The following is a 15279-nucleotide window of genomic DNA, read 5'->3' on the forward strand; positions in this document are numbered from 1 at the left end:
AGTTAGCATTTAGCTTAAAGCACCCTCTGTACTTATTAGAGGGAAATAGACCTATGCATCAGCAGCATAGTGGTGACCCTTGATCGAAACTGGACTGATGAGGTTTTCTACATATTTTGATGATCAAGGATTTTAATCGAAGACTCCAGCATATGGTCTTGTAAAAGTAATCTTCTAATGGGCAAAGATGACAGCCAGGAGAAAATGCATATGCCCCAGCCCTTACATTGTACTCGCTGGAGATATTTACCTTACAATAGACAGTTGCACACAATTTCATTGTCACTGGAAAAGATCAGTCTTTTTTTAATTCCCCCTTCAACGTTTAAAATGTAAAAGTTCTTCAGTGATTCAATTGATAATGTGCAGTTGACGTTTAGATGGCTTAAATCCACCTTGCCACCTTTCTGTTTCTATAAAAGACTGGAAACCTACAGTGGCCCTGAGAGAGCAACACACTGCAACTTAAGAAAACACATGCAGATAGACAAAACACAAACAAATTTAGAAAACACCATCAGTTCAACTGGGACCCACTTGCATGGATGTATTATAATACATACATTAAAATACATCCATATGCACACTTGTTCAATGCATTTAACTTCAAAAGTTAAAAGTCATTAAACATTAAGTATGTCCCAGCCAAATTCATCACTTTTTTGTGTCCCCTGGAAACACTTCAAGATTCAAGATTCAAGATTCTTTATTTGTCACGTTCACAGTTATACAACTACAACATGTAGTGAAATGTACCCTGAATTGGCCATGAGACTGTGCCGTGAGTATACAAATACATTTCCGTTACGTTGTGAGAATTTGCAATGCATTTGTGTTTGTGGCTGTGTCTTGGGTATTTGCAGTGCATGTCTTGTCAAAATGATGAAAATGTTTTCTGAATTTCTTTGTGTTTTGTTTATTTCCATGTGTTTTCTTAAGTTGCAGTGTGTTGAGCTCTCAGGGCCACCGCAGAAACCACAACCTAATCCCCATATACACTTGCTCATACAGAAAGACAACTAAAGTCAACCTAAACCTTAATCAAAGCGCTCAGTCCACAGAGAAATGCACACAGCTTGTATTCGGAAACTGAGCTTTAAAAGAAGCCGCTGGGACTTCTGTGTCTTTTTGATGTCATAACTGTACAATCACTACTCTCAGTCATGGCCCCAGCATGGCCCACCAGACCTAACATCCAACCTTGCAAGATTTGGTATCTCTGAGTATGTACCTGAAATCTACTATATTTTTATTGGAACACTCAAAAAACAGTTAGCCAATCCGAATATAGGCATTGGATCACTGACTTCTTGTCACTAGAGCTCCAGGGAAAGGCCTGGAGAGATGTAAAACTACAGTGAGATGGTTTTTGGTACCTACAACCACAAATATATCTTCTTATGGATATCAGAACTTCAAATAAAACACAGGGTAAGTGTAAAATATGGAACCTTTAAGATTCAAATGAGACTGAAAATCATCAGTAATCACTTTTGGTTCTTGGTTGAACCAACATGAGGAACTCAGGCCTCTTATGTTATAATCTTATATTGTTTTGACATTGTTTTTTTCCTGCTGTGATTTAGCTGTCTTTCTGTTCAACAGTTTAGCCATATACCCTTCAGCCTGAGTTACTTTTCACTCTCTGATCTTTAAACCCTAGAGGTTAAATACATTCTGCAGCATCTTAAAAAAAAGAAAATAGGACAATTTTGAAAAAGAAGCCAAAAGAAAATGTGGATCAGTCTGTTTCCAATGGCTAGCACTACGTATGATTTCAAAATCATGTATTTTTTGGCATTTTTGCTTTATTTGATAGACATAGACAGAGAAAGTGGAGGGAGAGGGGATAACATAAAGCAAAAGGCCTGGGCAAGATCCAAACCCAGGCCACTGCAGTAAATACTCAGCCTGTTATGTGGTATGTGCTTTACCAGGTGAGTTACTAGGATGCCCCAACAAGATTACATCATTAAGATTTCCTGTAAATTGTAGTATTTCATTGCCTCACTATAAATATTTATGAGCATCATGAGACCTGAGTAATTCTAAAAGACACGTTTTTTTAAAAACAGAAAATGGAGGATACTGATGCAACAGCTCCACTGACTAACTGTCAAAAGGCCAACAGCAACGCAGGCTACAAATGTTATACCTGTAGAATTGGGACAAAGGTGTATCAGTATACATGTATTTATGTTACATAGAGATGCTATATTGTGGTGCTACAAAGCTGTTTAAGCTGACACATTAGCCAATGGTTCAACATTTCACAGTCTTTAGTAGATGGTATACTACATTAACCTATGGAAAAATCATGACACAATAGACTACTTGTACCTTTTTACAGACTAACAGAGTAATGTCCCACTCACTATAAAATAATAAAACACACCACTTAGATTTTATTCAAGGCTAGGTCTAAAAGTAAATGATAAACAACCTTAAAAAGATTGAAAGACGAGTGTAAAGAGGAGAGGAGATGAAGTATTGAACTACTATCACCAAGGACATGGGAGGGTGTGCCTGTGCGATACCCAGCATGATGTCTGCTTCTGTGAAGAAATTGGTTCAAGGATGCAGCAACATTAATAAATGATGCTGCACACGAAAGACACATTCACATGTACACATAAAAACCACAGCATAGCTTGGCATAGGGGTTGAAAAACAGTGGGAACTCTTCCTTGGCAACACACATAGCAAATCCAGTATGGAACTTTTATCTGGGTCAAGTAACCTTTGGTTTTAGACTGAGTCTTTGCATACCTCATACCTAGTCTAATATTAAAACTATTACCCTTTGGTTGTGTGGGGAAAGCAATCACATGAGAAGAAAACATAGAAAGAAACACTATTTATGAGAATTATGGATGGTAACAGTATTTTTTTTTCTGTGTTCCTTCATGGCACCTCGTGTTGTGTGATTCATACCCCCCCCCCCCCCCACACACACACACACACACACACACATGCCCACACCAGAACGGCTCCCCTTGAGGGTCACACTGCGGGGAGTTTGTCCCAATTAGCACAGAGTCAAGGTGTTGAAGGAGACATACTGAGCTAGCAGGTTATGGTAACTGGGAACACACTGAGCCAGTATGCTGGCTAACTGCTAACTAGCCAACTTCACAGGCACAGCATGCCTTTTATCAAAAAACACTTTCATCCAGAGGCACTTTACAGAGGCTGCAGTATTAATACGACTTCTGAAACATCTTTATGCCAAGGACACCAAATAGACAGCCATTTGGCCGAAGATGCCAAAATACATACAACAGGCATTGTGATGTGTTAGTGGTCCTCAAGATCAGCACTGGTGTTAACAGCGCTCCATCTTGTATAGATATTGCAAAGGCAACTAAAGGGTAACTCTCCAACATCCGTCATCTATCTCATATCGATGCTACATATACGTTGCCATGACAACAGATTTTTTTGATTAGTACCACAAAGATAACTGATGATAACAGTCTAGCATTATAATACATACTGACTTTTCTATGTCATTTGTACATTTTGCATTAGTACCACAGTTGTAGCCATAGCAACAGTCATGCATCAGTGCAATTTTCACTGTTTTCACTTTTGACTTAACATTTTCCATTTGTTATTTGTGCTCTCATTGTGTGCTCTAAATGGGCAAGCATTGCTTCATGGGCCCTGGGCCCCTATTCATCAGTGCTAGTTATCAGTGAAAGTTTGACCAGAACAAAGTGTCCTCTGTCACTGCAAGACATGAGAGGTGGTTATGACACATTCTATGTACACTCTTAGAGAGCAGGAAACATTCACTTTTGATAATAAATATGTAAAATGATGATGTTGAAGTTTTTTTTCTTACTAGTTGGTTTGTCAGCTCAACGCATTCAAATGCCTTAAAGTCAGAATAAAACAGAATGAAAACTGCCGGGTTTCAAAAGGAAAGAAGAAAAAATGTAACTCCTATTAAAATCTGTTTTCCATCTAACTAACCTGTTTCTTTTTTCTTGTTCTTTTGTTTTCATCTACCTGTTCTTTGCTTCATCCTAAGATCACATCACTAATAAGCAGCTTGTTAATACAGATATCAGATATCATACTACTGACACCTTTGTTCAGGTGCTGTGGTCTTTATAACCTCATTAGTCTGAATGCACAAGGCCTCAATCTGTCCTCAGTCTGAGGCATAACAACATAGAAATAGCTTTCTCTCATGACACCTACCTTAAAGAGAATGATGCTGAGAGATTTTAAATAAGATCATATAAAGTTATTTCATAGGCTCATAGAGAATCTGTCAGATTTTCTTTTGACTGAACATTCTTTGACAATGTAAAATTAACCTTGGTAGACTTTAAACACACTGCCTTAATTAGAGTATACATACAAATTTAAATGCGGTTGACCCATTGATGGACTGAAGTAGGCTTCTGACCTCCTGTAGTTGTAGACATTCTTACCAGAACTAAACATTATTGAAATCTGGTGCTTAAACCCAACCATTAAAGACATCCCTTTCTTCTTCCTGTGCCAACTGTCATATCCAAGCTCTGGCTACTTCATTTCCCCTGTAGTTGTTACATATGTCACAAACTCAGTCCCTACTTCACAATAAGACTGCTCTCCAGTTCCCTCTGTGATTCCCCTGGTCTTCTATGTTGTAAACAACATCATCTCTACTCTTCCCCTCTACAAGAAAAAGGTTTCCTCCCTCATCTGTGTAAAGATCAAATAGATTTCTTAAAATTTCAATTCTGTAAAGTGTTGTATACATGATATTTGTTCTATTTATTCTTCATATCTGAGTAGAAAATGTATCTGTTTGAAGAACATATAGGGAAACTTGAATGATGACAAAAGACTCAGTTCACCCAAGACAGACAGAGGAAGCTAAAAAAGAAAAGATCAAGCTGAAAAAAAGCTGAATTTCTTTATCAGGGAATGAGGCAACTAATATATGAGAATGCTGAGAGGCAAGGCAGACTACTTGTTTTGAATTAGCTATAGTGCTTGTTTTCATTCACCACAAGAAGTAACTATATGCTGCTGAGTCACATGGTAATGTAAAATCAGTCCTTGATCTCACAGAGTCCCTTACCATCTCCCTCTTCTAAGCAGGTAGCACAATTATTCCTCTTACACAGCTTCAGGATATTCCTGATCTGATGCTTAAAATAAGGCATCAGATTAAGGCATTTTAGGATTTAACAGACCCTTTAGTTCTCAGCTGTGATCCCTCTCTAAGATCTAATCACTATTGAATGAAGAACTCTTATGGTGCTCCATCATAATCCTTAATAATCTCAATTTAGGTTTTAAATTATTTGCCAAAGTGCTACCAGTTAGGCCAGACAAGTTGTTTATATTCCTTAGTTCATCTGGATCATGCAGTTATTAATTGAAGACCATCGAGCTTCCGATAGCATTCAATGTTTACTACATATTATTGATTCTACTTCATCTCTGAAGCAATTTTGTACAGTGTTTTTACTGAGATTCTCAATAAGCCTTTGATTGCCTGGAGTGAGATTATTTATGGGCAGTTATGACTCACCTCAGGTTCTGGCCTAGGTTCCTAAAAATGTTCAAAATGCCTCCCTACAGCATGTGTCTGCACTCGTCAGGGTGGCTCATCTTACTTAAAATGATCTTACTCTACCTGATAAGAGAGTCCTTTATCACCCAACTTGGTCACTCTGACCTAATAACCCTGTGTTCAAGCGGTCCATTCACATATCAGTCCTTTATGCATTAATGAAACCAAGCACCATTTGTCGCTTAATGTTAGTGACATATTGTTATTTTTAATGTTATTTATCTAAAACTGACATTTCCATTTCTACTAATCCTACTTTAAATCTGTTCTCATGCCATTAAATGCTGCTGCCTTGACCACTTCTCCACTGTTCATAATCTTGGGAATTTAAGGCTTTTACCTACTTGGGGACTGACATTAAGACAAGTCTCACTCTGGCTGTAAAAGACAGCTTTTGAAAAAGTGACTTGGGACTGTATGGTATGGCATCTCTACATTATCGCTTCTGTTAAGATGAATGTGAATTTTCAATTTAATTTTTTAACGCAGGAATTGGTTTTCAAAGATCTGGACCACTGTTGGCTTCTTATTTGAGACACTTCAAAATCTGGCTTATTAGTGGATATTCTGATAATATCCAATAGATTTGATTGGAGAAACTTTTGTCCCATGCATTTCACCCAAAGAAGAACAAGTATTTGATCAAACCCAACCCTGTGTTTCATACTAGCTGTACAGTGGGAAAATGAAAACCACATATCCACTCTATGTATGCTCCATAACTTATCACCATTTTGAACAACAGTTTTCTGCTGTCTGGATCCGCAGCCTTTGTACTCTCTCTATGGGGTTCTGGAGGTATTCATGTGTTAAAGGCTATCTACCTTTCAACACCTAAAGGAAGATTACCCACTCCAAGGTTCAACCTTGTTCTTTCACTGGAGACTCTTGGAATGTATTTCCACAAGCACATCCCTTTGCTACTCTTCTTAATTCCAAATCTCATGGGTATGTCATTTTTGTATTCCAGTCTTGTCTCTGCACACTGCAGTGCACTACCCCACCTATTTGAAATGGGAAACTGATCTCTGACTGGTGCTGGTCTGTTGCTGTTTAACAGCTTCATCGCTCTTAAAAACTTTGCCCACCAGCTTTTATATGACATGTTTTTACACAAAGTATATCTCACACCATATGACAGATTCAGGTTGAACCTCTCAGATTTTGATAATTGTAGACCTGCACTTCTGCTGTTGGTACAGAAAAATGCATCTGTTCATCTCCATTGCTGGAAGCAGTTTACTTAACAAACCCCTCTCTGTCTATCCTGCATTTTCTAATCCTGCTGTTCACCTCAAGTACACTGAAAAGAAAATTTGGTTTGCATCTTCAACTGCCACTTAAAACCTAAGATGGTTCCAATCCATCTGACTTAAAGAACTCTTGGACCAACTGCAGCATTCATCAGCAAAACAACAATGGGTTCATAAAGTATTCAGATTTTGATTTTCCAAAGACCATAAAAGATATATGATATATGAATAAAATAGTAGACAAATGGTGGCCCTGAGAGCTCAACACAACTTAAGAAAACACATTCAAATGGACAAAAGAAAACAAATTTAAAAAACATCTTCTTCAATTTGACAACTTATGTACTGTAAATACTCACAAGACAACCAAATACAGAAATGTGCTGCATATATATGGAGGTGTTTCTAAGGGACACTAAAAAGTGATGAACCTGGCTGGGACACACTTGTTGTTCAATACTTTGTTTTTTGTGTTGCTGTCCTGACATCTTGGTCTGCCTTAGTTACAGCAGCAGGACTCTTATCTGTGGGAATGACTTAAAATACACAACAGTATTTGCGCTTGGTAATGAGATAACATGTCACACAGTGCAACTGTGCATCACACTGATTTATTTATTTATTTTTTGACAAAAATGGAACTTGGAAAAATGGAAGCTTTAAAGTACAACTAATGTAAAAAAAAAAAAAAAGCATTTTTGTATATTTACCTTGCAATACTGAGGAGCTACCTTTGTGTTTAGACCTGCGGGTAAACACTGTTCAATCATGTTTTTCATGTGGCAACACACTGGTTACTCTATTTAAAGCCTAATGTACCTTAAAGGTAGTGGTCGTAGAGCCATTATAATTACAGTCTCAGACCATAATGACTGTTTTTAGTCTGGGACTCACAGGATGTGTGTGTGTGTGTGTGTGTGTATGCGTGTGTGTTTGATTGTACAGGGGTGGCTGGTATTGTGCAGCCTGAAGAGGTTCTATTACCTAAGTCTGAAAAGCAGATGGACTGGGGCACTATTAACAGCAAGAACCTGCTCCCCAGGGAAGACTTTAACAGGTGTACCTTGCTGCTACAGAGGCAAAATGTACGGAGAGCACTGTGCGCAGGAGTGTGTGTGTGTGTGTGTGTGTGTGTGTGTGATAAAATAAACTACATAAACAACACAACAAAGCAAGCTGACAGAAAATAATTGAACACTGAAGAGGGGAGGGACATGCATTCAGCTGTATTTTGGTGTAGTGGACGTAAAAATAATAAACATTCACTGTGAATGCATTTGATCCCAGGGATACAAAAGCTCTCCACTGAGAGCATTAGCTTCAGTGTGACAGGGCTGAGACCTTGTGACACTAAAGGTTTAATGAAATTAGTTTTTTTGGAATTGTGTTCAATGACCCTCTTTTTCATAAAAGGAAAAGTTTGTTAGGCTCTCCTTGGGAACTACAGATTAGCATAAGACTTGATCTTAAGATTGTCATGCCTGCCATAGTAGAGACAGCACAAACAGTGATAGCACAAACAACATGTAGCCTAACAACACAGTTGAGATCAGTGGTGGAAGAAGTATTCAGATTGGTTACCAATATGACATCGTAAAAAATACTCATTATAAGTTCAAGTCTGAAATTCAAAATATTACCAAAGTAAAGGCACAGAGGTACTGTCAACAAAGTCTAAAACTATTCCTTATGTAAAAAGACCTGTGTGAGTGTAATATTACATATTATTGCATCATTAATAACATATATTAGTTGAGGTTAAACCTAAAACAATGCGACATCTTTTGAAAGATGATCATATGTGTTAGATAAATGTTTATTCACTAAGGTAACTAAAGCAAATGTGTCTTAGTAAAAAAAGTACATTATCTTAGCTGAAATGTAGTGGAGCAGAAGTATAAGATAGCATAAAATGAAAAAAGCAAATATACTTTAACTACAAAACTGTAGATACAGGACCTATGCGACTCCTGAGTTAAACCACACTCTCTTATTCATTCAACACATGGGGCTCCAACAAAACAATGTAAAGTTTTCCAGGGTAAGAGACTGGATAAGTACAGTGCATCCGGAAATTATTCACAGCGCTTCACTTTTTCCACATTTTGTTATGTTACATGTGATTTTTTTGTTTTTTTATTTTTAATATATTTGCAAAAATTTCAAGCAAACTTTTTTCATTTTGCCATTTTGGGGTATTGTGTATAGAATTTTGAGGTAAAAAAATGAATTTAATCCATTTTGTAATAAGGCTGTAACATGACAAAATGTGGATAAAGTGAAGCGCTGTGAATACTTTCCGGATGCACTGTATTTTGCAGAGTTGACTGACCTAACTACACATACAAATTACATAAAAATACAGAGCAGCCAGTCACCCTCCATATAGTTGTCATGAAGGAGGACTTAGCTATCAACACTATTTTTTGTAACAGGCTTTAAACATGTTTATTTCTGCTGCAATATTGGGGATTTTAACATGGGAGTCTATGGGGATTAACTCACCGTTGGAGCCAGACTCTAGTGGCCATTCATGACAGACAGTTCAGACTGTAAGTATCTGTTGCACATTCCTTGTTTCTCAGACTGATGATGCATCCAAGGATGCATGCAAGGAGGAAGCTTTCAGGAGTGGGGACAGGGACAAGTTTAAAGAGTCCAAGTACAGGTTTAGCAAGGCGGTGAGAGAAGCTAAACGACTGTACTCTGAGAAACTTCAGCTCCAGTTCTCAGCCAATGACTCTGCTTCTGTCTGGAAAGGGCTCAGAAAGATCACAAACTACAAACCTAAACCCCCCCACTCCATTAATGACTTCCGTCTGGCCAACGATCTGAATGAGTTCTACTGCCGCTTTGAAAGACAGTGGGACAAGCCTGACACTAACCTCCACATCAGAGCCACATCAGAACCCCCCTCCTCCCCTACCAAAGGAACGTCTCTCTCTATCCTGGAGAGAGATGTCAACAGGCTTTTTAAGAAGCAGAACCCCCGCAAAGCAGCCGGTCCTGACTCTGTCTCTCCATCATCCCTGAAGCACTGTGCTGATCAGCTGTCTCCAGTGTTCACAGACATCTTCAACACCTCACTGGAGACCTGCCATGTGCCAGCCTGCTTCAAATCCTGCACCATCATCCCTGTCCCCAAAAAACCAAGGCCCACAGGACTAAATGACTATAGACCCATTGCCCTGACCTCTGTGGTCATGAAATCATTTGAGCGCCTTGTCCTGTCCCATCTCAAATCCATCACTGAACCACTCCTGGACCCCCTGCAGTTCGCCTACAGAGCCAACAGGTCTGTAGACGACGCCGTCAACATGGCTCTCCACTTCATCCTCCAGCACCTGGACTCCTCAGGGACCTATGCCAGGATCCTGTTTGTGGACTTCAGCTCTGCCTTCAACACCATCATCCCGGCTCTGCTGCAGGACAAGCTCTCCCAGCTGAGCGTGCCTGACTCCACCTGCAGGTGGATCACCGACTTCCTGTCTGACAGGAGGCAGCACGTGAAGCTAGGAAAGCACGTGTCTGACTCCCAGACCATCAGCACTGGATCCTCGCAAGGCTGCGTTCTTTCTCCTCTGCTCTTCTCCCTGTACACCAACACCTGCACCTCCAGCCATCAGTCTGTCAAGCTCCTGAAGTTTGCAGACGACACCACTCTCATTGGACTCATCTCTGATGGCGATGAGTCTGCCTACAGGTGGGAGACTGAGCGTCTGGTGACCTGGTGCAGGCAGAACAACCTAGAGCTAAACGCTCTGAAGACAGTGGAAATGATAGTGGACTTCAGGAAGAGCCCAGCCCCACCCACCCCCATCACCCTGTGTGACTCATTAGCCTAATTGTGCTATTAGCCTCATCAACAAGGCTAGAGAGCCCCACTGTTGCTGATCAATTGCACCAATCACCAGAAAAAATTCCTTGTATGTGAAAACATACTTGGCAATAAAACTGATTCTGATTCTGATTCTGATTCTGATTCTGATCCTACATTGCAGTGCCAAGTTTTAGCTTTAATTTGATGTGTGTCAGATAAAGCCCTTTTGACACACAGTTCCCAGATTGCAAGAGTTCAATATGGACACTTGGCTACTTAAAATGTGCTGAAGCTCAGGGGCTGAGGAACAACAAATGTGGAACTGTCTGCGAATACTGTCAGTATAAACTGTACTGTGTTGGGATCTCAAGCCATGAGTTCTGAGAAGAACAATGGAGAGGCCTACATGCCCTCCAGAAGCCTGAGTCTCGAACCATGCCTCGTGGTAAGAACAAAGGAGGGGACTACATTTCCCTCCAGGCTATGGAGCCAAAACCACCCCCACAATTCACACCTATGTGTAAATTGGAGTTTGAAAGAAAACTCAGCAAAGGCATTGGCCGAGGCCAGGCATTCCCAGCAAGGATCCCCAGTGATGTCACTCAGGTAATAAAAGCGGCGCTGTGACCCTCCTCCTGCGCTTAATTCCCATGCACCAGTTACAGTAGAGAGCTACTCCAGCTCTCTCCGCGACTCGGCTGCTGAAAGGGAGCAATCTGCAACAATTGACCTTTTTCCAGAACTTCTTCAAGCCCAGGTCACAGTCTTCAGCTCGCGGGCTGAGCGCACAGACTGTTTTGTTTCTTTTCTTTTCGGATCCGACATAGATCGCTGTGCAATCAGCTGATTTCACGTCCTATGAGGACGAGCGCCGGACTTTGTTAAAGACAAAGTTCACTGTCTCTCATCTGTGATCTTCCCGCTGCCGCCGAGGAACTCATCACAGTCATTGCCAGAAGAGCGAGACACGACCCGCTGAGCTCCCAGCCAAGGACCAAGCTGTGGAGACCCAGAGTGGATTTTCTTTTCTAACTCCGAAGGACCGGAGCAACTCATAGTAAGAGGCTGATGTCTGGGCAGAGACACAATTAGTGTAGCGTGTTGTATTTTGCTATCTGACTTATAAGTGCTGCATATCCTGTTGTTTTAGATCATTCACTGTGATCAGCTTAATAAGCCAAATATCACTAGTTAAAGGACCAATATCCGACCACACGAGCTCCGGTTCTCTGGCTCCGTTATTGTGTAGTGATATTGTGGTGATTATTAACTGTGGTGACAACCTCTTGTGGACTCTTTCCTCTCTCCACCTCTATTCTCCCTCTCTTCTCCCAATCACGCACCTCATCTACATCTCTCTCTCATTCAGGCCCGAGAGTGTGCTCGCGTCATACACGTAAAGCTCAAGGCCCCTCCCTTTGTTCTCGTTGTTCATGCCCTTCACACTCTGCGGCCAGCCACCATCTTGGCTCTAGCGAGTACCTCACTCTGTCGCCATCTTGGTTCCTACTGACACGTCACTCACGTGACCTCGTCACCATCATCTCTCTCTCTCTCTCTCTCTCTCTCACTCACTCACACACACACACACACACACGGTTGTACATATGTGTTTTGCCTTTGATCATCTAGTTAGTAACCAATGTTTGTTTTAGTTATAGTTGAATTATAATCGGTTTAATATTAAGTAATGTTATGCTGAATAATTATTACTCTTATGAATAAATCCTGTTATAATTTAACTCGTCGTTGTCTGTGATTATTGTGACTATATTTGTGATAACAGCTGGATTCACAACAGTCAGTGCTCAAATTTACCCCTCAACCAAGAGACTGTATTTTAAGCCATCAATTTGGTCATTGGTCCCTGGTGACAGGGTGGTGCCCCGAGGTTACTACTTGTAGTAAACATCTATATATGTATTGGTGATTATCCCTGATAATCATTAATATTATAAGTCAATAACCAAATTGCTCCTACCTGTGCCCCAACAACTGTCTAACTGCACGGACACAAAATGTTGTTTCTCTCAGACCCCAGTGCAGGTTGGGTGAACAACAATAAATACTGTACATGCAGAAACCAAAATAAATGTAGACTAAAACTAAAACGTGTAAACTAAAAATGAACAGATAATAACATCACACGGTATAAGAGTCTTACATTAGCAGCAACAACTCGAATTTCCCTGAAACAGCCTTAACATCTCTGAGACTGAATGTCACCAGCAGTGATGAAAAATCTATTAGGCTGTGCTTTTCATTAATTGCTCATGGCCCTGCACAGTTCTCATAGAGTGATCTGGGTCAGTATTCTGCTACAAAACAACAACTACAAACTCCCTTGGCAGATAGTATGACCAGCACTTCACAATTATAAATTCCAGCAGAGAACAATGTTTGGACACAACCACATAATTCATGCACCATTCCTTGTTGGTGTAACAGAGTAACAAGTTACTGGACAGCAATTATTCCCTGTTGACTCAGTAGTAGTCAGCCATCCACCTTGATGACCATGTTCGAAATGTGTGGCCATTCAGCACACATACTCTGTATATAAAGTCACACAATTCATACTGCATGTCAGAGCAAAAACCACACCATGGAATTGTAGCAACTCTCTATAGATACCCATGATAAAATTGTGGCGAGGCATACATTAGGGCAAGAGTATAGTATAGTAAGTGCTCACCAAAAACCCAGCGGTCACTCTGACAGGTTTCAGAAGTCCTCTGCAGAGATAGGAGAACCTACTGGAGGTACAACCTTCTCAGCAGCACTATCAGGTCCTCCTGTTAGAGTGACTAGATAGAAGCCACTTGACAGCCCAGTTGGAGTTTGTCAAACAGCATTTAAAGAACTTTGAGAGCATGTGGATAAGGATTCTCTGGTCTAATGAGACAAAAATTTAACTCGCTCAGCACAAATCCAAGCACCATGTCTGGTGACCACTAGGCACTGCTCATCACCTGGCTAATGCCATCCTTGAAGCATGGTTGTGGCAGCATCATGCTATGGGGGGAGCTTCTCAGCAGCAGGACCAGGAAGACAGGGCAGAACTGAGGAAAGGGTGAATTCAGCCAAAAACAGAGAGGTCCTTGAAGAAAACCTGTGCCAGACTGCAGGTGACCTGAGACTGAGGTGATGGTTTCAGCTTTGTCATTATGTGTCACTGACTGAATAAAGAATGCAGAAAACATTTTAATGTGTAAGAGTGTCAAAGATAACATCACATTTTTGTTATAAAGAGAAAGGCCAAACCAGTGTTAACACCCAAATCTAGCTGTTTATCTCATTAAATAATATTATTCCAAACAACACAATTCAGAAAAAAATGGAATAGTAAAAGGGTTTATCTCGGAATAGTTCAAAAGCACAAGCCTAAATAGGGTGTGGGAGAACATAAAAAGAGAACATTTAAATCTGCCTGTGCCCAGCAGTGAATTCAGCAGGGAGCCTGGTGTTATTCTTGCCTATTAGACACTTTGACAGCTCACATCCAGTGAGGCCTTTCTCTGACAAACCAAATCAAAAATTCAAAGTGCCAGTAAAGTGTGTTCTTTATCTTTTGCTTGTGTTAGACATCTAGATACCTCTCAGCATTGTGCTTTCTTTGTATCGCTCACAGGCTGTTTTTCTGTAAAACTCACCATTAAATGTGTCTTAGGTTAAGTATGACTCTTTGCCCTACGACAGACTTTGGTTTGGTGAACAGGGAGTTTTAAAAGTAAAATGAAGAAATAAGAGGGTAAAGCTCAAAGACAGATGCAAGAGTAAACTCAACAACTATTATCTAAACTTTATCTCCAAGATCTCCAGAGGATTATTCTTTTTGATTTTGTGAACCCCTGACATTTCATCTAAAGTGCCACTATTAGACCAATGTCCACTTGACAAATACTTAACCTTTGAATTTGCATAAAAGTTAGAAAGTAGAGCTCCCCAAAATGTGACTCCCTGTATTTTTGGTGGCCCCATAATTTTTCATCACATTATACCTTTAAGGGAGTCATTTGTAAGTTTTGCTATTGCTACATAGCCAGCGTTAGCATAAACAACTGTTTACTCACCGGTCTAGAAGAATTACCATCAAATGTCCTTCCTTTACTCGCCAAGAGCTGTCTCCAGTAATGGAAAGCAACACCAATGTTAACTCTTGTCTCTATCACATCTTTTCTTCTATAGAAGTTAGCACGCTAACCAACTAGCCTTTCTTGTAGCTTTCCAATGGCAACTCACTCTAGCCAGGTGCATATTGTAACCTCTTGTCTTATAAACGCAATCATGGCCAAAGCTCTTGTGAAGTAACAATCACTGCCACCTGCTCCCAACATTTGGCACCAGAGAAAACTTAGAAATAACCCCTTTAAGTAACAAGAACCACTTGGATTGTCTCATATCCATGACAAAAGAACACATATGCTTGCTAGAGTAGTAGCTTATCATCAAGAATGCTTACAAAATAAAAAAAAAAAAATCAGCTTTACCTCATTAATATCCAAATTTATGCAGTAAGACAGACTTGAAACTAATTAGATCCTGCACTCCATATGGATTACCTGTGGCCTAAGTATGGAGTTTCGAGTATGCGTCGTGTGGAGTTATTGTGTTCACAAGAATGT

General features: G+C 40.2%; 1 long non-coding RNA gene across 1 annotated transcript; it reads left to right on the plus strand.

Moving 5' to 3' along the window:
- Positions 1–12404: 12404 nt before the first annotated feature.
- On the plus strand, positions 12405–14990 carry LOC139637147 (uncharacterized). The gene is made up of 2 exons (XR_011694546.1): positions 12405–12532; positions 12696–14990. It is a non-coding gene; the product is annotated as an uncharacterized lncRNA (long non-coding RNA).
- The last annotated feature ends 289 nt before the right edge of the window (positions 14991–15279 follow it).

Source organism: Trachinotus anak, unplaced genomic scaffold, assembly GCF_046630095.1.
Source record: "Trachinotus anak isolate AG129_WGS33_773 ecotype Australia unplaced genomic scaffold, CSIRO_AGI_Tana_v1 ptg000019l, whole genome shotgun sequence".
In the NCBI taxonomy this organism is placed as follows: Eukaryota; Metazoa; Chordata; class Actinopteri; order Carangiformes; family Carangidae; genus Trachinotus; species Trachinotus anak.